The sequence below is a fragment of the Peromyscus californicus genome, unplaced genomic scaffold (assembly GCF_007827085.1).
Source record: "Peromyscus californicus insignis strain IS unplaced genomic scaffold, ASM782708v3 Scaffold_12__1_contigs__length_115047231, whole genome shotgun sequence".
In the NCBI taxonomy this organism is placed as follows: Eukaryota; Metazoa; Chordata; class Mammalia; order Rodentia; family Cricetidae; genus Peromyscus; species Peromyscus californicus.
In genome coordinates, this window is record NW_026294413.1 from 79,085,157 (window position 1) to 79,111,797 (window position 26,641).

General features: G+C 43.7%; 1 protein-coding gene across 2 annotated transcripts in view; it reads right to left on the minus strand.

Moving 5' to 3' along the window:
• The window catches only part of Gng2 (G protein subunit gamma 2), a 107,273-nt gene that overhangs the window by 69,384 nt on the left and 11,248 nt on the right, over positions 1 to 26,641 (minus strand). Inside the window, exons 1-2 of one of the 2 annotated variants that reach the window (XM_052733475.1) lie at positions 24,657 to 24,864; positions 21,117 to 21,157 (exon numbers count right to left, since the gene is read on the minus strand). The gene's annotated coding sequence lies outside the window, so the exon portion shown is untranslated. Of the gene's footprint in view, positions 1 to 21,116; positions 21,158 to 24,656; positions 24,865 to 26,641 lie in introns of those variants that run through there. The other variant, XM_052733474.1, reaches the window with a different exon arrangement.

Genomic DNA, 26,641 nt, shown 5'->3' on the forward strand with positions numbered 1-26,641 from the left:
CAAATTGCTCTATGAAACAGAAGCTTTTTCAGCTAATATAAAAAGCTCCTAAGTACTCACTCTCCATTAATATATTACCTTAGGTGGAGGAAGGATGATGCACCCAGAACTTGCCAGAAACGCAAAACCTCTGGCCCTATCCCAGACCCACTGAAGCGCAATTTCTGATATGGGACCTAGCACCAGGACCTGAGTGGTTCGGCTGCACGCTAAATTTTAAGATTCACTGATGGAGGAGGACTATAAAGCAGAAGTCACAATATTAGATGTCAAAGGGCCAGGTCTGTACAGAAACACAAACCTGAGAAGATGAGTGGCAGATATCCTGGGGAAGGAAAGGATCACAGGAAGGACGTCCCAACAGAAGCACACACCCACAATCCCCTCATGAATGTATGCACACACATGAATGCATGCAGTTACACACACATCACACCCCACAAACCCACACATTCTACACAAAGCTTCTACTGGCCAGCATGGAGCCAGGTTTACTATTTTTTCAAACGCAGACAAAATCTTAATGAAACAATGACTTGAGGAAACAGTAAATCACTTTCCCTGCCAACTACGAATGCAGCATTGTGTACTAAATCCTAGGTGTGTGAAGGTTTGTTCTTGAGCTCTTTGTTTTGTGTGATCATCTATGTTCCTATCTGTAACTATCTATGCCACACCATTTTGAATTGTGACATATTAAAATGTACTTTAGTGGCTCGTGGGTTTACTCTTCCTTGACTTCCATGGACTTTTTGAAAAATTAATTCTTTTTTTTTGTTTTGTTTTTGGTGGCAGGGTTTCTCTGTGTAGTTTTGGTGTCTGTCCTGGATCTTGCTCTGTAGACCAGGCTGGCCTCGAACTCACAGAGATCTCCCTGGCTCTGCTTCCCAAGTGCTGGGATTAAAGGCATGCGCCACCACTGCCTGGCCGAAAAAATAATTCTTGGTCAACCAATTTTTGTTATCATTGATAAAGTGTCCTTCCTATCAGTATTTTGACGGAAACTGTTAACTTGGTTCATGTTAATTAACTTTGGCGGTGGGATAGAAAGACAAAAATAGGTTCTCAATGGCTGCAAGTTTGGAAGCAAGGTAAGGAGCCTGCTCCTGGGAACTAACTACGACATCTCCTGCTCGGGCCTGCTGGAGAAATTAATAAAATCACCTGGGGGGTAGCAGGTGCCCCAAAGAGCTTCTGCTCCTTCTTGTCTCATTCTCAAACACTGTCCACTCTTTTTCTTCTCTACCTAATTAATAGTTATCTTTATTCAAATGAAGGCAGGAATGAAGAACAGAACGTTTGCAAGCAATACGTTTCTCCCTTTATAGCTGTTTGGCCATGACAGACAGATTGTAAGTATAGCTGTTGTTTGTTGTTTTTTTAAATCAACATTATTTTGGGGAGACATGTACTGTGGGTTATATAATTTAGCATATATAACTTCTGATTTCTCAGCTCTTACTAAAATTTTAATATGTTCAAAAGGATGATTCATTTTTATAGCTTTTTTATGTTTGAGGGAAAAATTACTTTTCATAGTCAACTCAAACAAGATAATTGGGGCTGGAGAGATGGCTCAAGGATTAAGAGCACTCACTCTTGCAAAGGACCCAGGTTCTATCCCAGCACACACCCCCGAAAGCTCCCAACTATTCATAACTCCAGTTCCGGGGGATGCAACACACGCTTCTGACTTCGGAGAGCACCAGGCATGCACATGGTGCAGAGATGTACATGTAAGCAAAAACCACTCATACACATGAAGTAAATACATCTAAAAAAAATTTTTTTTTTGGTTTTTTTTGAGGCAGGGTTTCTCTGTGTAAGTTTTGGTGCCTATCATAGATCTTGCTCTATAGATCAGGCTGGCCTTGAATTCACAGAGATCCGAGCGCTGGGATTAAAGGCCTGCGCCACCACCGCCTGGCCATCTAAATTTTTTTAAATCAAGGTAACTAATCTGAGCCACAAATGACGGGCTGTCCAGAGTCTGTAACATGCCAGCCAAGAGCTGAAGGGCCAGAATGGACTGGGCGGGTTACTTCATCCAAACAACTCCTATCGCAAACTCACTGTTATCAGAGAGGGCTCAGGACCAGAAGTGTGTGACCGAGACAGGAGTGTCATTCAAAGGGCAAGTCTCATTCACTGGTGTTCGGTGAGTTCTTGAAGGTCTCTTCCACAGTAGAGATGTTTGAAGATAGCTCCACAAAGAACTATCAGCCAGGGAAGTCTGAGCACAGCTCTACTCCCTCCACTCTGCTCCCATCTCCTCCTTCCCTTTAGAATCCTGTCTTTGTGGATCGGTGGGCTGCTTCATGCTATCTATTTTATCTCTGCCAGCTCCTCGTGGTTCTGCAGCTGGAGTATGCAAGGAAGAGTCGGCAATGGCCAAGTGCTGTTGTTGACCGCAAAGACAGTAGGGTTGGTGACTTGGTCCGAGCTAGTGGGAGCAGAGACAGGCCTTGTCAGGAAGGCTGCAGACTTAGAGAGCTTGGGGATTCGGCCATGCATGCAGCATTTTGCAGTCAACTCACATCTGACCACTTTTAGTTATTTTTAATTCAGACAAAGAACTTTCCCTGGTCCTTTGTGGCTGCTTTGTTTCTTCCACTGGGCTTGTGCTGGAGCTGTTATTTTAACAACTCTCTCTCTCTCTCTCTCTCTCTCTCTCTCTCTCTCTCTCTCTCTCCAATGAGAAATCTTTTCAGGCCTTGATTCATGTGTCTTGTATCTTTCACTTTTATTAAATGAGGATGAGGAAGCACATGAGGACATCTTTCCCCCGGTAGGTCTGAGCTGTTCTATTGGACAGTTCTGGATCAGACCTTGGTTAATGTTCCTGAGAGGAGGGCTTGGCCAGAGGCCACAGTGTAGAGCAGCAGCTGTGTGGAACCGGAGTGTGAGTCAATGACTTTTTAGGGATGGTGGGATATGTGGAAATCCTTCTTGAGTTTTCCCAAATGAACGACCATCTTGCCTGAATTTTTTTTTTCTATAAATACAATTGCAGATGTTATTTCAATGCCTTGGAAAGTTCATGGTCTTAATAGTGGCGGCACTGGAAATCAGTAATTAGAGTGTCATCTGGCCTTACTTTGCAGAAATTTCAGGGTCTCTTCCACACTGGAGTTTGAAATGTTATCAGATCAGCCTCAGCATCTTCCCCCGGATGCTAATTTACACACATATGCCACATCTTTAATGAATTCTAGGGAGACTTTATATATCAAATTGTTGACCTTTTAAAAATTATCTATTTCATTGGCTCAAGTATTTCTCCCCCCCCCATTATTTTAAAGTTAAGAAACTATATATTTTTTTAAAGTAATAAATGATGTCCCATTCTAGAAATGGGTCAACTTGATCTGGAATTATTTTTCAACACTTATTTAAGCCATCTAACTTATTTGGTTCTATAATTAATGAACATGCTTACCTAATTACGGCTAGTCCAGTTACTTCCCCACATAACCATGTAATCCCTTCTGTCTTCCTCCCTTTTTTACTATTTCTGGAAACACCCTCAATTGTGACATTGCAATTTTCCATGAAATAGCTTCGGTCTCGTGCATTTTATCTCTTTTTTTTCTCATGTAGACTATTATTCAGGTTGTCAGTTTTTGTTGCTGTTGTTATTTCTGATTGGGACTTTTTGTTGTTTCAAATCAGATTGCTTTAAAGCTCATCATTCTTTTTTTTTTCCTATTCTCTTGTAGATTTGTTCTTTGGAGTCATGGCTTTTAAAAATGAAGTGGACACTTTGGAAAATTCCTCTTGGACTTGCACTTTGGAGGCTGAGGTTTTGTTGCTTGGAGACAATTGTCGGTTTCTGCAGGTGTTTTCATAGCCTCAAGAATGCCGTCTACATTGCTGAGGCCATTCATGTCTCAGAAGTAACTACATTGCACCTATAAAGTCTAGTCTTTAGAAATGAGCACACGCACGCACGCACGCACGCACAGCAAGTATAGATCGAGTTGCCTGGATAACAAAAGTTCTTCAACAAATGATGGCCCTTATCTGACAGCGGCATGCATCCCGTGGGTCTGCTCGGAAAATGAGCCCCTACCCAATAGATACGGCTCTGCTTCAAGGAGCGTTTACACTTAAATATAATAATCCATCTCCTCTATTCAGATCACTTTTAGCAAAACTGTGGCTGATTGACAATAGAAAGCAATGGCATTCCTGCCCACAGGCAGCTCCCAGCACCCCCACAAGCACTTGGACATTGGCCTGAGCTCATAGGGGCATAAGCAAACCGTAGCAATATATTCCATAATATATGCCTATGAAAATATATTTTAAAATACCAGAAGAAAAATACGGAATCTGCTTAAATTAATTACTCTGGGTAAGGGAAATGTCCCTAGGCAAGGCAAGAAACGAAGAAAGCCGCACAAGACAGACGAGTGACTAAAGATGAAAACCATTATAACCAAACCAAAGAGCAATGGCCGTCAGGGGATTAGGTAACTGTACTAAGCAGAGCAAAGCTTTATCATCACCCAACTAAAACCTGACACAAATGGAGGGAGGAGCCAAACAGCCTTCTAGAAACACAGGCAAAGGATGAGAAACGGCCGCTCACAGAAGAGGAAATGCAAAAGATCCATTAAAACGTATGAAAATACTCACAGCCACCCCAGATTTCAAGAGGATGCAAATCCTAGAACATCATTTTCATGTCTGTCTGCTGAAGCCACACAGTCCATCATCTGACTCGGATACCTCGTGGTCACCTCCCTGGCACACTTTGTGTGACATCCACTACATGGGTTAGTAGACTATGACCCAGAGACACGTACTGGGGCACCTCACCCTCTAGTGCCACTGTAAAACGGAAGGTTACGCAAGATTGTTTTGCAGTGTACCAGGAGTTAGCAAACAACAAAAAACAGCAGCTAAATGCACACATCACCTTAAAAGTTTTCAAGTCACCTTGGAAAACCAAAACTTGTCAAATTACAGCCAAAAGCAAAGGCAACACTTCTGGGTAGAGCCTTGCCGGTTTCGTCTTCCTCCTTAGGCTGGCAGTACCTTTCATTCACCTTCAGGTTTAAAGCAAATGGCATGGAAATTCAAACCTTGGCCAGTAAGATTTTCTCAATGGAGAGGGGAGAGGGAGGAGGTGTCTCCCTCCTGTAAACCTTGAGCACCCAGGAAACATACATGCTTACTGAACTAGACAAGGTGGGCTCTACTTACAGTGACTACAGTGCTCAGTGGTCACCCTGCATCACAGCCCTGGGAGAGCTAAATGGGTTTTAAAGGAGGTGATGTTTTCCCAGATGAAGGAAGAGAGTTAGAAAGGAACAAAGTCTGTTTTCAGTCCACCCTGTACCACTGCCGGGAACCCAAGCTGCCCTCCGACCGCATCGCCGCACCCCCGAATCTCTCTGCTTTCTGATTTGGCTCCTTGTCTTTCGGAGGGTTATGCCGAGAATCTGGACTTGCACCATTCTACCACTGTCAGCTCTTCGACAAATCAGCCAGCAGAGCTAAGATGCTTGCACGCAGGATAGCCTGTATCTAGTTACCATGGCAGCAGAGCTAAGACGCTTGTACACAGGATATCCTGTATCTAGGTAACACTGAGAAGCTAGGTGCTTGGGTAATCAGGGTGGTGCTACTTTTAAAAGGAAAGAAAACAGCAACAACAACAACAGAAGTCAAAATGGCTACAAATCCTTTATCATCTCAAGTAAACCAAAGCAACACATCGCCAAGCCCCCTTCTACCAGTGAATACCATTTATTTGCAAGTGACACATTTCTACTACCTACTGCTGGAATGTTCTGTATTGTGCTCCAGACCTGGGAATAGATGCAGCACAAGCAATGAGAAGAAAGAATTCAGTTAATTGCTGTTCCTGAATGCTTTTCCCCAAGCAAAGTTTTTCATTACGCACACACACACACACACACACACACACACACACACACACACACACACACTAGCTTCAGGCTGGGGAAAGGACTCAGTAAAATGTTTGCCACAAAAAGCACAGGACCTGGGGCTGGAGAGATGGCTCAGCGGTTAAGAGCACTGGCTGTTCTTCCAAAGGTCCTGAGTTCAATTCCCAGCAACCACATGGTGGCTCACAACCATCTATAATGAGATCTGGTTCCCTCTTCTGGCCTGCAGGCATACACGCAAGCAGAACATTGTATACATAATAAATAAATAAATCTTTAAAAAAAAAAAAAAAAAAAAAAAAAAAAAAAAAGCACAGGACCTGAGTTTGGATCCCTAGCATCTGTGTAAAAGCCAGGCATGGTGGCTTGTACCTGTAACCCTAGTGCTGAGGACTCAGGGACAGGATGATCTCTGGGGATCACTGGCAAGCTCTTCTTGCCTAATCAATAAGTTCCAGGTTTGGAAGAAAGCCTATGCCAGAAAATAAAGCGGGTAGAAGTACAGGAAGACATCCAACATTGATCTCTGGCTTCTACAACAAGTGTCACATATACGAACACACCTCAGCACATACCCCATGTATTGGAATACAACACAAAGTTTCATATACATCATCATTACATGCCTGGATATTTTCATCACAGCAAAAGCAGAATCCTATTCATTTTTCTCCTGCCTCCCACCAGCTCTCAACACCACCAGTCTACTCTGGGGATTGTCCTCTTTTGGATATGTCAGTGAATAAAACCACACAGTGTGTGATTTCTCTCACTTAGCGTAATGTTCTCAAGGTCCATCCATGTCGGAACATGCATCATTGTGTCCCCCCTTCTTACAGATGAATAATCCAGACCACAGTTTTTGCTAGCCATCCATCAGCTGGTGGCCACTAGGTTCTTCCCACCATCTTGCTTGTTTTAGTAAGCTTAGGAGGCTGGAGGAAGCAGGTTTTAGCTCTGAACTCAAGCAAAATCAGACATTAGTGAATGCAATTACTGCTCTGTCTGCATTTGTGCCCAGTCTTTGTTTACTGTGTTATTCCAAAGGGATGATAATAGAGCTGTCAGCTGTAATAACATGGGATTCTTTTAAAAAAAAAGTTATACTATTAATGAGGAAAAAAAAGAAGGGAAAAGGGCCTAAAACCTAACTGAATAATATTCACCAAGAGGCAAACAACATTAACTATAGTAAATACAGTTCAGCCTTAAAAGGAATAAACAGGTCATTGGACAGCATGCCTGCTTCTCAATGGGATTATTCTGGAATAGGGAGGGAATTTGGCTTATCACTGTGATAAAGCAATTTGTGGGTAGACATCATCATTATCTTGATTATGGCTATGGTTTCATACTGTTCCCGTTCATCAAATCATACTCTTCAAATGTACCATTTATTGTGTATCAGTTAAATATCAATAAACCTAAGAAGTGATGGTTTTATTAAGTGAGTCTATGGGCAAATCTAATTGGAAGTTTCCTGTTGAGCTTTGTTTTTGAGACAGGATCTTGCTTTGTGATCAAGGCCCACTTCTAACTTGAGATTCTCTCCTTTCAGTCTCCCATGTGATGGGATTACAGAAGTGCACTGTCGTACCCCAATCCATTATCACATTACAGACATTTAATGCATGCACCATTTCAGTTATCAGTTTTTCTTTAATCAAGATGTTCAAATATGGACACATATCTCCCAAATAGTTCATGACTATTGGATAGAAAGCTAAGTCTTCATTTGGCATACCAAATGTCAATTACTTCTGAAGTAAGTTGAATTATTCTTATGGTGCCCATGAGGAGACTCTGAAGCAGAGTTCAGTAAGTCACCAAGGCTCACACGCATTATGACGTCTAGATCTCTTATTCCACATCTGACATCCATGTTCTTTTTCTGCACCCCACATCTTCCATTGTTCCTGTTACACACTCAACTCTGTCCACCTGAATTTACCAGGTCAGGGAAGTTTCTGGTCCACAGAAGAGGGTTACAGTGCAGAAGAGGATTGATTGCACATGGTTTTCTTCTGACGGTTATTTCCCAGTACCTTTGCTAACTATGAAGTCATATCTAACTCAATGGATTTACTCATTTTCAGCAATTCAAAGCAGTTTGATTGATCAAAGTAAGAAATGGTGGTTCCTTAGGAAAAGGAATGAAAATAATTGAACTGATATTAAAAAAACAAGAACAAGCAAACACCTGACCCCTCAGCTCTCTAGCTGGGCCTGGCAATTCCTTGGGGTGACAGCCATTCCTTTAACTGTGGGAAGCCCCTGACTGTGGGCTACAGAAATTTCCCAGTGGTGCCCAGCTACTTCATGCTGCAAACTCAAACTGTTTGTTGAAGTTGCCATCCCAGCTCTGAATAAGACAAGAATGGGGTTGGTTTCCTGTGAAGATCCTGTGACCTCCTCCGAGCCATTGTTCACCCAACAGCTCTGTTCAAATACTGCCATTGTTTTGGGGTCCATTTGAACATGGGCTACAGCCTTGATCAAGTTAAATTAACGGAAGTATGGACGTTTACTAAAACAGTATTTTCTTGGCTGGGAGGGTTACATCACGGAGAAGTGTGGCCATTTGTTTCATGTAAGACTTCCCTAGGTGGACCAGGCTGCATATCTTCTATTTGCTCTGTGCCCCTAGGAAACTAAACTGCACGGACTCCATCGCAGGCAGCCTGGCTCTTTGCCTGCCAGTGGGCTTGGCCAGCAGGGAACATGACCAGACTAGAGGGAAGAAGAGAAGCAATTCAGGCTTTTTGTTTCCTGGGACTTCTGTCTACAGGATCATCATCATATGACCAGATCCCTTTCCTGGTGGCCTCAACTCCACTTTGAAGGTCCTCTTCCTCATCTGTCATTGCTTCAGGGCAAAGGGTAACCAAGACGACCACACCTTCCTCTCCATGTCCCCTAGACTCTGCCCACACCCTTGAAAATCACTCCCTGTATTTATAGTTGCTCTGCTGCAATGAACCAATTTGAGGGTGCCAACTGTTTCCAATTCAGCTGGCATTTTCTGCAGTTTGGAGACCCCACAGTTCACAATAAGAACTTATTCTAAGTCCTCAGTTTACATGAAATCGCTGACATTCATGGCATCAATACCAGGCACATAGGTGAAGTATGGAGGGGGTGGCACCAGCACAGATCCAGCCTCATGCCCACGCACACGTGTGGCTGTCGGGTGGCACGTCCTCACAGACTTCTGATTACAGCAAAGGGGATGGAATATGTTTTCCAGATCTTCCAACGTGAGAAACGCAGAGCATCTTGAGGTGGGTGGGTCACGCTTCTTCACATCTGCAGATCGCATTTCCACACTGGCTGCAACCTTTTTGTAAACAGTTTCCTATCAGACTGAGGCCGTAAGTGACTTGGGAGGAGGTGCTCATTATCAAACCTAAAGGAAATGAATGTGAACTGCAATGGCGCGGCAAAGCTAAGGTGTTGTGGAGGCTCCATCTGTGGTATCTCCTTGGGAGCTACCGTCATGTAGAGTGAAGGATACTAGAAAACTGAAATATGAGTCTTGCATCGTGAATAAATTATAATCTCAAGACTTGGAACTACTAGCAAGATATTCCCTTAAAAAGAAAAAAAAAAAAAAAAGGTGAATTCTGAGCCTGTCTAAATCCGGAAACAACCAACTCCCAGAATCACCTACACAATATCATTCCAAAAAAAAGATACAACAAAAATAGCTGCCTTAAGCTCTTTCACGATATTTTCTTTAATAAAGCCAAAGTGTTATTTAGTATGAATTGGTAAAGCTCTCTGGATGACAAGCTAGAAAATGTTGAAGTGTTAATAAGACGGTGTGTGTTTGGTGGGGGTGACAGAAGAGGGCAGAGGGGAGAGAGGAGAAACCCACTCGACTAACTCAGGTCTATCCTCGCGTCCATTGTGGACACAAGCAGAGCTTGAAGGACTCCGAAAGCAGGTCTGAGAAGAAACACTAGAGAACTCTGACAGCTTCCTTAAGACCAGATGGCTCACAAGCCCTCATCTCTTATTCTCCAAATGAGTGGTAACTTCATTCTTTCAACTTTTCCTACTTCGATACAACACCCACGCACAGCGCCGTCCGGCGTTCGTGTTTAACGATTTACAAAGCACTTTCCTGTTCGTTAGCTCAACTGTTGCTTGCAATAGCTCAGATACGGGCAGAGCTACCGCAACCCCAGCTTACAGGTGAGAGAACTAAAGCCTGGAGGTGTTGGCCGGAGCGCCTTTAGTAACAGCTTGAATTAAATTAGGCAAAAAGGGGAAATGTGCCGGCTCACACTGGCTGGATTCTCAGAGCCCAGTTGTTTCTAGGCACAGCTGGAGCTCATTCTTTTATCTGCGTGGTCTCTTTACTCTTCCATTCTTTCCGTTTTCCTCTTTTCCCTCGCTCCCTTCTTCCCCCTCCACCCCACCCCTCCCCACCCCCGCTTCCCACTGTGCACTGCCCTTCATCTTCTGAAACATAGCCAGGCACAATTCCTTCTGCCTCGAGGGCAGAAGAGATGGGGCCTTCACCTGCTCGACTTTTGCATGATCCAAAGAACGCTCTGGCCCCTGCTGGTCACATGCCAGTTCTCTGAACTAACCCCATCTAGGGATGAAAACGTATGGCCTTATCAGTTTGACTTGAGCCCTCGCTTTGCACCCAGAATTCCCTAAAGAAACAAAATGGGGACAGAACAGCCACTGGGAAAACTGAAAGGAGAGAGTTTGCTGCCCCCCCCCCCCCGCACCCCAGTCTGCACCGCCTTAAATAACTTGTCAGTGGCAGAATCAGAACGACTGTGTAACCAGACCTTGAGAATTCACTGTCCCTTTCAGTCAGTCACTTCAGGAACCACTTAAGTGTTGCTAACCTCATCTTCATGGTCATCAGTGTGCTCTGGTTTAAGGCTGTGTAGTGGTTTGAATACAAATGGCTCCCATAGGATCGTATATTTGAATGCTTAGGGAGTGGCCTTAGGAGGTTTGGCCTTGTTGGAGAAAGTGTGTCACTGGAGGTGGGCTTTGAGGTTTTTAGAAGCTCAAGCCAGTCCCAGAGACTCTCTCTCTCTCTCTTCCTGTTCTCTGAGAATCCAAATGTAGAACTCTCAGCTCCTTCTTCGGCACCATGCCACCATGCCCCCCTCCCCAGTGATAATGGACTAAACCTCTAAACTGTAAGCAAGCCCCAATTAAATGTTTTCCTTTAGTCAGGTGGTGGTGGCACACGCCTTTAACCCCAGCACCCAGGAGGCAGAGCCAGGCGGATCTCTGTGAGTTCGAGGCCAGCCTGGTCTATAGAGTAAGATCCAGGACAGGCACCAAAACTACATGGAGAAACCCTTCCTCAAAAAACTAAGAAAAAAAAAATGTTTTCCTTTATAAGAGTTGCTGTAGTCATGGTGTCTCTCCACAGCAATAGGACCCTGACTAAGACAGGCTGAAACTTGGCGTCTATCCTGATCCTGTCTCCACTGATCGATCGTCTATGTGACCTAATGATCATGGGCAAATGGTCTCACTCTGGGAACCACAGCTTCTCGATCTGTAAAATAAGCAGTTGTTGTGTCACAGGTCACCCAGAGGATCCAGGGACATCATGTACTACAGGCGATACGGATTACAGAGCACAACACTAAAGACTGTTCCTTGGTTGTCGTCCACACTGACTCTTCCTCTGGTCTCCACGCCCTCAGCCCTCTCCACGCTGGCCCTGGCAATTCTTAAAAGGCACATTTGAAAAAGAAGCCTCCAACAGCATTTCAAAATGAAAAGATTTAGCTTAGAGGAGAAGCTGAGGGACAGATGGCTGTGTACTACTTAACACACCCACCCTCTCTCTACAGAGTGACTAGGACAGGGGAAGCTCGCCAACAGATACCAGGAACTGTTCACTTCAGTTGCCTCCAACGGTGATGCTAGGAGCTGATGGAGGGAAACTCCTTCACCTTTCACTTACATCCATCTCTAATACTTTAATGTTATTAATAAAATGCTAATTAAAATTTTTAAATCATGATTATAACCAAAAAGGAACACAGCACCTACCTAGAGAGTGTTTGAGATATAAAATGCTTCCAGTAAGTTCTTGCTTATTGACCAAACTTGATATTTCTAGTTACCATATACACAGTACAGTAAAACCAAATCCATTAGAATAAAGCCCAGTTTTCTTCTCTATGATATCTATTTTTTTTTATTATTAACGCTGTGAAAAATGCTCATTTCTACCTGCTGAGGGTAGAGGTTTAAACTTTTACATGTTCCCACATTAAAAGTGACATCTACGCCGGGCGGTGGTGGCGCACGCCTTTAATCCCAGCACTCGGGAGGCAGAGGCAGGCGGATCTTTGTGAGTTCGAGGCCAGCCTGGTCTACAGAGCGAGATCCAGGAACGGCGCAAAGCTACACAGAGAAACCCTGTCTCGAAAAACAAAACAAAACAAAACAAAACAAAAAAAAAAGTGACATCTACTCCCTTATTGTTGGAGACAACACCCACACTGGTCACAGGGCATGGAGAAATCAAGTTGGTACTGACCAGGAAGCTTCTCCCTGATGGCAAACGGTCATAGTTTTAGAAGACGCTGTGAAGGCTGCTTGGGGGAGGGATTCATCAACAGTCTTACCCACTGTGAACCCTGTGAACTGCAATAATGACCAACCAGTGTGGCAACTGACCACGGATGCAGCAGCAGCGGCACAAACGTTGTAAGTGTCACCAACCACTTCCGATTGGTTTTAAGTCCTGTTGTGCAGGAGGAGACGTATGCCTGGCACTATAAGCCTGGCCAAGACCCTATGGTTTTGTGAAACTCACAGGCCTCAGGAGTGAACCTACTACTATTATTCTGCAAAATAGTGCACCAAATGGCTCTCTAAGTTCATATCTCTCTGCTCATAGATCGGTGCAGCCCTCAGACCTCATCACAGAAGTTTGTGCAGTGGACAGTGGCTAACATACAAACTGATCAAACCTCCAACCATGACTGAGACATCCATATCACAGCCCCTCCCCGAGGCTCAGAGACCAAAATGGGAGAGGAGGCCAAAAGATTCTAAGAGGCAGAGGTAGGAGAGGACTGAAGCAAAGCAGTGTCTTCTGGGCATGACGGGGCTGCTGCAGTCGTGAAATCACGGCAGCTGTGACTGCCTGTATTTGACCTGCCGAGATCAAGCCCGTCATGAGAAAGGGAAGGACTAACGGGATTCCACCATAACTGAACTGAATGGCCTCTGGGAGAGGATCAGTTTAGGGTGTGGCTCCTGGTAGGCCCACTGACCACTCTACAGTGAATGGCCCCACACTTAAGAATGTAGTCACAGCACTAATCAGAGTCAAGGGTTATTTGAAAAAGAAGGCATGAATCTGAGGGACTAAGCAGGTGGGGTAGATCTGGGAGGAGTTAGGGGGAGAAGTGGGGGTAATTATGATCAAGATACAGTGTATGAAATTGTCAAAGGATTAACAAAAATATTTTTAAAATATTGTTATAGCTTTTTTTTTTTTTTTTTTGGTTTTTCGAGACAGGGTTTCTCTGTGTAGCTTTGCGCCTTTCCTGGAACTCACTTGGTAGCCCAGGCTGGCCTCGAACTCACAGAGATCCGCCTGGCTCTGTCTCCCGAGTGCTGGGATTAAAGGCGTGCGCCACCATGTTATAGCTTTTTTTTTTAAAGTGAAACCTACCACCTTAACCTCAATTGTAAAACAGTGCATGTGGCCACTGTCAACCACATCCCGGCTCCTGTGCACACGCTGCCTTAAGAGGGACGCTGGCCTTCTAGGAACCACACCACGCTCCAGGTTGGAGATGCGTGTGATATTTTCAAAGAAAATAAAGGTTACATGGCAGCATATGCCAAAGCTAAAGAAGAGATTTAAATAGTATTTTTTTAAAAAAAGTGATGCAATAGCTACACACTTTGGGTGCTGTGCAGAGACCAAATGCTATATTGGTTGCCTAGTTACATCTCTGTAGAAAGGTTAAAATGGTTATCTCTAAATCTGGCAGAAATTTAAAGCCCCAAGATTTCATAATTAAACCCACATTTACTCGTGATCCCTTGAAAGAAGTCCCCATCAATTAATGGCCCTTGGGATGTCTAAGGAGATAGTTTAATAAAAGATATTTCTATATATGAAATATGCTGCCTCGCTCACATTTCATTAAAATTGTCACATCTGGACTTCTTCCACTCTGTCATTTCCAATTGCTGTCTGTACTGCGGGATAGTAAAAGCTTACAACGGTGCTAAGGATGTGTATCCCACGACAGGCAGAGCGAAGCTAAACTCTAAAAAAACACATTTTATTGTGATAAGCTTTGCCAAGGATAGACCAGTTGATAACCAGTGACAAAAGGGACACATTTTAACAGCGAACAACTAGTGTTCCGCTTTTCCCCTTCAATGCTTCCTCGGTCAGGACCACCATGACTCTGAGGCTCGTATTTCCTCCCAGTAATGGAACAGAACAGATAATCATTGAGGACCAGGGGTTTAACATGAGTACATTGTATTGTTTACAGACCTTTCCAAGAATTTGAAGGTAGGAGGAATCAGCTTCTTTTCCCCTCTGGAAGTTTAATCACTTTTTTAAATTAAGGTAAAAGTGTTCACCTTTCATTAAAGCAAACAATGGGACAGCATTTAATAATAATGCACATGTCACCTTTATCTCCTTCCAGGACGCTTCCCCAGTAGGAAACCCCGTCCCCAGCACAAGGGTTTTTTTTTTCTTTTTCTTTCTTTCTTTTTTGGTTTTTGTTTTTTGAAACAGGGTTTCTCTGTGTAGTCCTGGCTGTCCTGGAACTCACTTTGTAGACCAGGTTGGCCTTCAACTCAGAGATTGGCCTGCCTGTCCCTCCCAAGTGCCAGGATTAAAGGCGTGTGCCACCACCACCCAGGCATAAGAGTCGTTGACCCCTTATTTCCGTGTTCTCTAATCTCTCTCTCTTTGTATAGTTTCTTACAGAACTTGCTAGTTCACAAAAACACCAGCAGACACTGAAATGAGGGTTTGCTGCTGTTTGGGGATTTTGCTGTTCCAATGCTCGATGCAAACCAGACCTTTCCTGGAATTCAATAAGTACTCTACCAGTATGATTATGATTCTCTTTGCTTAGTCCTAATGGTTCAGAGAGATCAAAACTCGAAGTAAAAGCCACAGAAGAGCAAAGGGACACCGCCCTGGGACCCTCCGCTTCTCTCCTGTTGGGCTTTGCTATGGACAGCTGAGCAGGGGTCATTAGCAGATGCACCAACATCCAAGTCATTGTCTGCTCAATCCCATCCCTTAGAGCATCCAGACTCTTCCAAACACTCTGCGCTGTTTATTAGGGGGTAAGGGAAGGTTTTGTAACACAAAAGGCAGGATGAAAGCTAAGAGGACTCTGTGGCAGACGGGTATTATAACCTCTACACGCTGACACACTGAAGAAGATTCAGGTCCCATGGCTACCTCAGTAACAGTTCTTAAAGCTTCCATTATTGCAGGTGGCACACAGGAAGTGGCAGCGGCCACTGGGGAAGCAACTGGGCAGGAAACCACTTTGAATCAACCTTGTGACTTCCCAAACATTGCCGGTTCTTCTGAATCCTAGGAATTGTTACTGTGTCAGTCTGCGTGTGTCCAGCCATCCTGACTTGTGGAGTGTCTGTGAAGGACTGTTTCCAAGACCCTCCATGGATACCAAAAGCTGTAGCTGTCAAATCCCTCTGTCAAATGGCATAATATTTACACATAACCTCTTATTCATCTTCTCTTGAAATCACCTCTAGATTTCTCGTAATGCCTAACACATTGTAAATGCTATGAAAATGCTGTGAGGTTGCATTGTTTGCGGAATGACCAGGAAAAAAGCATGTACATGCACAGTACAGAATTGAGAGCTTTGTTTTGTTTTTGAAACAGGATCTCACGTATCTCAGGCTGACCTTGAATTCCCTATGTAGTTGAGGATGCTCTTGAACTTCTGATCCTCTTGCCTCCACCTCCCAAGGGCTTCCATTGAAGGGTGTGCTACTACTACATTTGCTTGTGATGCTAAAGATCAAACCCAAGGGCTTCGTGCATGTTAGGCAAGCAGTCTACCTACATCGCTCACCACCAGAAGTAATTTTTTAAAAATATTTTTCCAGCCATGGTTGGGTGAATCTGCTGAGGCAGAACCCATGAATACACAGGGTAATGGATGCAGGTTTTCCAAACAGGATAGATCCTCCACCACTTTCAATCCAAACCCCAGAGGCTGTTTTCATTAACCAGTTAAACTAAAGCCTCTATTCTAAAAATTCATCAGTATGACACCAATGTCCACTGGAGCCCTTTAAAATGACCCACTATCCTGATATGCTAAGGACTCTCCAAGTTCTAGTTCTGAAAGTCCTGTATCTTGAGGGGAAAAAAAGAAAGACAGTGTCTCCCACTCTTGGGAAAATCGGGACATTTTGATGCTCTACTGAGAGCCCTAGGTTTAGACTTCAGACTTGGGGTACTGGAGTATCTAAAGTTGATAGAAGGGAGACCTGCTACAAAAACATCTGAAGAGCTTAAAATCTCACCAAAATCTTCAAACTCTCACGTTCCTTTCAAGATATCCCTTTAAGCCCGGCAGTGGTGGCACACGCCTTTAATCCCAGCACTTGGGAGGCAGAGCCAGGTGAATCTTTGTGAGTTCGAGACCAGCCTGGTCTACAGAGCGAGATCCAGGAAAGGCGCAAAGCTACACAGAGAAACCCTGTCTCAAAAAACCAAAAAAAAAAAAAAAAAAAAAAAAAAAAAAAAAAAAAAAAAACCCTTTAAAAAATAACCTGATAGGGGCTGGACAGACGGCTTAGTGGTTAAGAGCACTGGTTACTCTTCCAGAGGACCTGGGTTCAATTCCCAGCACCCACATGGCAGCCCACAACTGTCTGTAACTCCAGTTCCAGGGGATCTGACACCTTCATACCAATGCACATAAAATAAATTCAAATAAATTATTAAAAACATAACTCAATAATCCATTTTATCCCCAAGACAAGACATGGTTTCTTCCTTGCAGGGATAACCTACCTACTGTGGAGGCAACTGAGACACACCTGGATACTAGCTGTAATAGCCATGCTACATAGGGATGCTGAATTTTATACCATTCCCTCCCCAATCTCTACGTTTTGGAGTCTAATAAATAACGCATGATGTGGCAGGCAGACACAGCAGCCTACAAGAAAACCTTCACACTCTTTGGTGCTATTCAAAGTCCTTGGAACCTATGACCAGTAGACAAGCACTCAGAGCTGGAGAAATACCAAAAGCAGCAACCTCTCCAAAGCCCACACCCACAGTACTGCAGTCTAGCCAAGAAAAGGGAAGCACTGGACTTCAACCTGTCTGCCTGCTTCATTGCCACATTCTCTAAGAAAAGCAAAAGTCTCCCAGTGCCCAGACCCACCGAATAGAAACTGTAGAGCTAAGACAAGAACTTGCTTCATTCACTCAGGAGCACTAAAACCCCTCCATCTGGTAAAATGAAGTTTGACAAGATCCCAACCTGAAGCGGTCCTACCGTTCTGAGCAATTCCTCTCTTTCCTCTGTGGTAGGCAGAATAACAGCCTCCAAATATGTCCATGTCTCAATCCCCTGGAGCCTGTGAATGTGTAACCTGACCTGAATAAAAGGACTCTGAAGATACAGTTAAATTAAGGATCTTATGATGAGATAGATTATCCCCGTTCATCTAGATGTAACCAGGCTGGGGGTAACGTGCCTACAGCACAAAGTCACACAGATGCGCAATGTCACAGGCTTTGAAAATGGAATTGGAAGCTATAAAGATGAGGAGCCTTGAGCCTCTTAATATGTGGCTTTTAGCCCAAGTGAGATCCTATAGACCCTATTCCACAGCACTGGAATATGCATATGTATGCTTTTAAGATGTTAAACTTATCATAACTTGTTAAAGTAGCAAAGGAAAACAAACAATCTCTCATCAGTAGTGTACCATTTGCCTGATGCCTTAGCTGGACTTGGCTTCCAACCATATCTGACCACTTCTTACCTAGTGTCTAATTTGCTTCTCTGTTCAGACTTTAAAAAACAGACAGTACTAAACCAAATCTACTCAAAATCCCCGTGAGAGTACAAAACAACACCATCTTTTGTATGTCTACCTTGTTTAGTTTCTTTCTTTAGTTTATTAACTTAGGTAAGGGACCACTGAGACCAGTAATTTTGTCTGAAGGAAAAGTTCTTTCAGGGGAGAGCAGCAAATGCCAAATAACTCCTTTAAAGTTGTGTGCAAAGGCACAGTAGTTCTCAGTGTGTCCCTAGAACATTCCAGAGGCCACAATGACTAAAGGATGCCACTGCCCTTAATGAGCTACAAGTACTGAGAGTACAATGAAGAACTGTCCCACTGTACACATGAACAGCCTCCATTGGTCAACTCTGCTTGGGTCGATCTGAAATTTTTCAGCTTACTTTTTAACATGAAACCCACACAACATACGAAGAACATCAGAAGATGTATAAAACATTCCTAGCTATTACTAATATTTGAAGGAATATTTGGGATGACCCAGTCCTCTCCCAAAAGGTATGAGGTACTCAAACCTAAAGAACTTGATTACGGGGCAGCAGAGGTTCTGTGTGGTCTTGCACACACACACACACACACACACACACACACACACACACAGCTATCTTCAAATAAGCTCTCAACCTGGCTGCGCCGGTAAAGCATCTGCAGGGCTTTGAGAAACCACAGATATCCAGGTCTTTCCCCGGGCTTCTGATTCAACTGATCTGGGTGGCTTCTGTGTAGCCATGTGTCTCCGTGTTTCTCTCTCTGCAGGTGCTGACAGACAAGCCCAACTCAGAACAATGCTGCTCTGCCCGGCAGTAAGCAGCCCACAGGCATGCCCACACGGATGAAGCCACTCTTGGGATCTGGAGTCTAGTCTCGCTTCTTGCGTTTGGAGCCTGGTGACCACTCCCCAGCTCATCTCCCCAGGGAGAGGCTTTGAAGTTCTCCTAGGGACTTGCTCCCCTTCCCACCTCCACCATCAGCTCCATCAGCTCCCCGGGATCCCACGTCTTCAACCCACAGGGATCTTTTTCCACCCCTGTCTTCCCGGCAGCCCTCCTTCCATTTCCCTGCCGCCTGTAGAACCATCTTTTCCAAGTTAATTTCTCATCGCATATTCTTTCTGCCTGCCCACCCAGAAGATCGCAGAGTCCCTCCGCACTTAGTTGGCCTGCTACTCAAGCCCCACCGCTTCAGCCAGCTCCACTCTGGCCACTCTACATCTCTGAAGGCTTTCAGAACACACCGCGTCCTTAGGCATCTGTGAGTATTCCGTCACGGGATTCTTTACGTCTGGATTGAGTTTTCTCTCCCTTTCTGACTGAGGGCATCTCACCACTACTCAAAGCTTTTCTCCTCAGGGCCACCAGGCCAGCCCCCTCCTCCACCTGCTGGTGACTTTTGGCTCACACCTCATCCATGGGGCCCCTCATCCCACAGTACTCCCCCATGCAACTGGCAATACTGTGGCCTGTGTGGTTTTCATCTTCGTGCTCCTGCATCTGGCATCCATTCTTTTGTTCATTCATTCAACACTTTTATTACATATCTAACAAATGCCAGACGTGCTGTCTACATGCTGGAGGTAGAATTGTTGGGTTAGAAACCACACCTGCTCTCACAGAGCTTTGTCTTGAATAGATTGCTGGAGGAACATGCATGATAAAACAAAAAGATTGATCAGAGAGTGGGGAGAAGTTTTGTTTTGTGTGTGGTCTTTGCAATCCCACTATATTAATAAGTTAAGAAATAACCCCCTGCCGGGTTTCTAGAATTGTGATATATGTCAAATGTTTACATTTGACTGTTAAAGTTGTAGACGAAGGTCGTCTTTTCTTTCTGTCAGTGTGTCTCTGAGGGATAACTTCATTTGATAATCTCAAAAGTTCAAATTGAGGACCTCATTATTGTGAGTTTAAACAAAAACAACAAGCCGGAGGGCGGTGGTGCACACCTTTAGTCCCAGCATTTGGGAGGCAGAGGCAGAGGCAGGTGGATCTCTGTGAGTTCGAGGTCAGCCTGGTTTACAGAGCGAAATCCAGGACAAGCACCAAAACTACACAGAGAAACCCTGTCTTGAAAATCCAAAAACAAACAAACAAACAAACAAACAACAAAAAACCCCAAACAACTGACCTCTTATCCAAATGAAGGTCTAGGGTTTGGGAAATGCTAAGTATACATTTGCTGTGTGAAGAAACAAATGAATGACGAGTTCTGGGAACCAATTAAGCCAGGCACCGAGGCTTTCTGTTTTAACCAACGTTTTGCTGAAGCCATTAAACACATATGTAAATAAATGACTGCAAGTCCAACCACCAAATGCTAGTGGCCACACCATTCAACCCAATGGAGAAAGGAAGGGGAGACAGAGAAGAAAGTATAAAAGACACTGCGGCTGTGAATCTGCAACCGTTGACACCAGGTGATGAGGTCATGGGAATTTTTCTATAATAGTTATCTCTGCTTTGATATCTGCTGAAAAGTTTTCATAATGAAGTTGAACTTTAAAATGGAAAGAAAATTCTGAGCCTCTGCTGAATGGAAACTTCACTTCTGGTCTGGGACAGACAAACTACAGTACCTGTCTCAGGCTAACAGTTTTGAACGGCTTTAACTCATCTCCAAAGTTAATTAAGGGTCTTTCAGAAGAAGCCCACCAGCACTCAGCTGACCTTTTGCTGTTCCGGTTACTGCTAAGGGAAAAGCTTGTTCAACGCCTATAACCAATCCATCAAGTCAAGGCTAACCTTCCCAAGCCAATCACCCTGAGGCTCTGTCTTGCACAGATTATGTTAATGTCTGAAATCCCTTAATCACTTTTGGTACCACAGGGATCTCGTTATTAAGGTGACAACTTCAAACGTTCTCCAGCTCAGACATTTTTTTTTTTTTAGAAGATAAGGGGAAATCTGGGTAAAACTCCACTTTTAACTATCACTAAAGAGAGCCATGTTGTCTTTGAATACCAGAGCCACAACAGCATTGTTAAAGACCATAAATGGTTGATTTCTACAAAAACATCACATACTTAAAGGTCCTGGTCTATAAGATTACTGATATTTTCATGGTCCCTTCTGAAGTTCTAGTTAGGTTCATAATGAGCCTAGAAAAATATTTCAGAATTCTTACCTTGTCAGTTTTCAAGGCCGGAGGCTCACTGGCAGATCTGACTGTGTAGAAAGCAAAAGAAAACATACTTTAAGAAAATGAGAAATAGCAAAATTCATAACAGCCAAGCGAGCAAATGGACATTTCTGTGGCCAGGTTAAGGGCGCTGTGGCTAGTGGTAAGGGCGGAGAATCCTGGGTTTCCATGTCAGAACCTATATTTTATGAACTTTCTCTTTAAAGAAATGTATGTAGCAAGTGAAATAGGAATCTTTTGCTTTGTGAAATTCACTATCCTCCCAAACATACACACACATATGCACACATACCTCACCACCACCACCACCACCACCAAAAACCACCATGAGAACACCATGGCAGGGAGGCAGAGTTCTTGGTAGCAGAAGCTGTGTACCCTGGGATGGGTAGTTCTAAACTCTGCTCTTGGGCTAGGTGGATTGGTTCCCACCAAGATCAAAGCAAAGACTACTTCCTTTTGCCCTAGGTGTTAAGGGAGCTGGAGTGCTCAGTCTGTGGGTATGTATGTGGCCCTTTAAGAGGGCTGATGGAAGTGAGTTGGTGGTTGCGAAGGTCTCTTTAGCATGTAGTCTTTCCTAGGTTGTTTTGAGGTCTAAAGGCACCTGCACTCTTTGCTAATGCCCCTGTGAATTCCAACCGAGTCGGCCTAATTATGCCTAGTGTCTGTGCTTCCCACAGAAGGAGCACCCACCCCGAAGCCTCTGGGAGCACCTTCCCACTCCTACTTCATCTCTGACTCAGAACAAAAAGGTATCTTACACCAAGAGGAGCATGGCAGGGGTGGGAGTCAAGTTCATAAGGGGTCTTAGGACTAACTAAATGGGATCGGTGTCTCCAGAGGTCTCACGCTGTGTGAGGCCGGCACGCATGTCTCAGCCCAATCAGCTGTGTTCTCGGAGTGCTAGAAGAGGTCACAGGGTTTTAAATGAGCCAAAGTTATTAAAAAAGAAAATCATTATCTTGTGATTAATGACAGCAAAGGAAAAGAAAACAAGCCAAGGGCAAAAAAACAACCTATTTTCAGAGATTGAACCCTGGGGATAATAATGACTAAGTGGGACTCAGAAAATAAGCCTGCACAAGGGTGCTCTGAGGTGCGGGCTCATATATTACTGCTGATGGCGCAAACTGGCACACGTCTCTGGAAAGCAGCTTGCTACTATTCATCAAGGGACTTAGACGTGTTCACAGTCATCATGCTAGTGAGTCCGCTCCTTGATTCGAACAACAGCTGTAGACAAAAATGATTACCAAGGTGTTAGAAATAACCCCAAGTATCAACAATACAACTTCCTAGGCAACGGGAACTCTGCATGGTGAATCAACAATAAAGACAAGATTTTTTTTTTGGTTGGGGAGGGTAGTGACTGCGTTTTAGGCAAGCTCTCTATCCGTGCACTTCATCCCCAGCCCAGATGCAAGAAATTTAAATGATGAGGAAAATTGCACCTGATATGGCGCAGAGACACCAAAGCAAAAAAACGCTATCTACAGTGTAATGCCAGCTAGTTCCCTAACATATAACTTTGTGCATCCCACAGTCCCATTTGAAATGTGCTCTTCTGGGTTTTAGTTACTTGCAGTCTGAAAATATTCATACATGAAAAATGGAAAATTCTAGGAGTGAATAATTCATAAGCTTTAAATTATGCCACTTGGCTTCCCTTGGTCCTGCCCAGAGCACTAATCATCCCTTTGCCCAACGTATCCACACTGTATATGCTGCCTGCCTCTTCATCATTAACTAGAGTCACTTATTAGACATCTCATCGCGAGGTATTGCAGTCAAGCATTCTTTTTGTTTTGTTTTGTTTTTTGAGACAGAGTTTCTCTGTAGCTTTGGAGCCTGTCCTGGACTAGCTCTGTAGACCAAGCTGGCCTCGAACTTACAGAGATCCACCTGCCTCTGCCTCCCAAGTACTAGGATTAAAGGCGTGCGCCACCACCGCCGGCTTCAAGCATTCTTTAAATAGTGGCCTAATGCTATGTGACAACATCTTTATTATTTAATGTACTTTATTTTGTCCTGCAGGCATTTTATTACTTCACATCACCTCAAGAAGGTGAGTACATAAGAAGAAGATACTTTTGAGAAAGAACTACGTGCCCATACATGTTAAGAGGGGCTAATTTTCCCAGCCTCCCTTGCTGGAAGTGTGCAGCCATGTGACAGAGTTCGATGGGAGAACTGTAAAGGTAGTATATGTAGCTGTGGGTCCATGCTTTCTCCTTCTCCCTTCCTTCCGGGTTCTTGTAACAAGCCATCTAAGACCACAAGAACAAAAGAATCATGGAGCAACCTGGCAGAAGAGCCGGGTTCCCTGTGTGATCTTGAGCATAGCTTGGTCATTTACCTCTGGGTTGTTGTGTTAAAAAGAAATAAGCACTTTCTAACTTCTTCCAGACACTGTAAAATCAGGTCCCCACTACATGCAGTTAGTTCAACTAACCACAATCTTAACAAACGGGGCTATTCTTACTTTCGTTATTCATAATTTGCAATGTTATTACTTCCATTTTTAATTTAATTTTTAATGCTCTCCATGAATTACTTTGATGATCAGTAAAATATATTATTATGCTTTTAAAATGTATTTACTTTGCATGTTTTTCCAGTGTGTGTGCACATGTGTGAATATGGACACGCACACCACGGTACATGCTGGAAAGTCAGAGGATAGTATGTAGGAGCAGATCCTCTAACCAGCTCGGGGTCCAATCCAGGCCATCAGGTTTGGCAGCAGGTGCTTTCACCCCTCCAGCTATCTTAGGGGCTCAAGTTAAACTTTATTTACTAATGTTAAGACGATCAAATCTAAAATAAAGTTGGGGTAATAGTTATTTCTACTTATGAGGATAAAAATAAATATGGAGTTTAGAGCCAATGATGTTGTAGAGAGAACCAATCATACACATTTCACTTTATTTCAAGCCTTTGGAATAAGGAAATCTTAATCTAACTCCAGGTAAAAATCTGCTTCCAAGAGGTATGCTCTAAAGAATAAAATTTCAGCCTATACATAATAATCATAATGTGAGCGGATGCCCAGCCTTAGGAAAGTGAGTTTCAAGTTCTACATGTGCCCTCATGTCTTTGGCTCATGACTCTGCTTGTTCTTCAGTAGAACCAAGAGGAGTGACCTCCACAAAATTCCTCTCACGGAGCCCCAGGACCTCTTGGATGTCCATCAATCGTGGGCTCTGATTTTGGTTTGCTTAGGAGCAATGAATGATTCAGCAGAACTCCTGTAAGTTTGGAGGTCTCCTTGGAGAGCCATGGGCCTGCATTATAAGATGGTTGCCCAATATAAAGGAGTCAAATCCAGTCTATAAATAAAGATAGCAGGTCCACATACAAATCAGCTCAAAAAAGTAAAAACAGCGTCTACCTGGGTAGCTCATGGATGATCATTACATTCTGCAATAATAATATGCCAGAGGCATTCAGCACCTTTTAGGAGATCATTAGGGCCCTGTGCACAGACACTCAAAGCATTTCAGCAGGTTGACCTTAGAGACTTACCTGTAATTATCTATTAGCTAAAGAAACCATTTGTGCTCTTCTTCTCCAGAGAGTGCCGATCGGTCCTTCTCTCCCCTGTGAACTGCAATCCCCAACACTAATAATGGCGGCTAGTTTGTCTTCAGGAACAACAAGAAGAGTGGGGAGTCCAGAGTCTCTCCACTTCCCTCCAGAATGACTGCCAGCGTGTTCAAGGGAAACCCTAAACTCTCCCACAGTAGGCAGGCCGAAGCCGACAGTCAAAGCTCAGAGTTCACAGTTTTTCTCCCGTCTTCCCTCTGCAGGAACATAAGCAAGGCAGCTCCACAGGCCTAATTACCATGGTAACCGCATGCACTATGAGATTAGGAGTGTGTTTGCTAAAATGACTCTCGGGTTGTTCCCCCAGAAGCCCCAGACACAGGTTTCTGGCTGGTTTATAAAATCCATTTAAAGTTTCGTTACATTTTTGGGGGCTCTTATTAGCCTATCTGTTGCTATGAGGAGGGATCCATAAAATCAAACAGGCCCTTCTTGAAGATGAAAAAGAAAGAAAGAAAGAAAGAAAGAAAGAAAGAAAGAAAGAGAGAGAGAGAGGGAGGGAGGGAGGGAGGGAGGGAGGGAGGGAGGGAGGGAGAGAGAGAGAGAGAGAGAGAAAGAAAGAAAGAAAGAAAGAAAGAAAGAAAGAAAGAAAGAAAGAAAGAAAGAAAGAGAAGAAATCAGGAGTAGAAAGAAAGAAACAAATCAATTCTCTCAATGTTCCAAGATAAATCTATTTACTTCAGGTTTACAATGAAATTATGTATGGAAGATAATCTCTTCCTAATTTAAATAATTTAAGTAATTCCATGAAGTAGTTTTAAAGACTCTAGTGAAATAAGCAGGTGAAATACAATATTTAATAAGAAATAAGGGGTTGGGGATTTAGCTCAGTGGTAGAGTGCTTGCCTAGTAAGTGCAAGGCCCTGGGTTCGGTCCTCAGTTCCGGAAAAAAAAAAAGAAAGAAAGAAATACCAAACAAAATAACCTAAATTTGGGAGCACAAACTGTTACAGAAGAATAATTAGAAATCTTAATATCAAGGTATTTTAAAATGGGTGTCCCAAGTTAAATAATTTATTTTTAAAATTCAAAACATGAAAGAATCCAGACACTGGAAGAAATGAAAATAACTTCTATTTATTTAATAAACACCATTTAAGGCCGTGTATGAACTATGCATCATTGTGTGCAGCTGGAACATAACAACAGGGCTTAAGGAGACTCATTCCAGACAGAGGCCCATGGGCTGGCCTGGCTGTTCCCCTCTCTCTGAACACTCACAAGGCACCCCTGAGGGTAGAACTCTCCTCACCTGCTGCACGCCACAGGCACGACTTTGGTACTACTATTGACTCCCTCAAAGAAATACATGCTGGTCATTTTAATATAGGAGTTTCCTCTGTGTGGAGTGAAAATAAGCCTTATTGCAAAAAGAAATTAAAATGCAAATTACTTATGCAAACTTAATTATCTTCCCAACCCCTCAGTAACATTCATATACACCAATGCCTCAAAATGTGCATTTAAAAGCACCGTCTTCAGAATTATGTAAACGTTTTATGTACTAAGGCCAATAGCCACCCCCACAGTTTAAAGGGAAAACCAAAGTGACTATCAGGCAGAATGGGCGAGACTGTACTGACCACAGCCACTGTTGACCCGGCAAAGCCTGGTTCTCTCTCCGCGGTCATTACTGGTCAGCGCGGGGAGCTCCGTCGTGTTGTCCAAACTTTCAAATCAAAGCCACTGCCGCCCCCTTCCCCACCGCCCATGGCCAGGGGACACGTTTGTGTATTGTTCTGATATCTTCTTTCGACCGATGACGCGTTCCATATCGCTCACCTATCTCGGGCCAATGCCGGGCACCTGGCCACACCTACCAAAAAGCAGGTTTGGGTAAGGTGAGTCTATTATGAATTGGAAGGAAACCTGGACGTGATTACAGATAAGCCCGTGGACTCCTA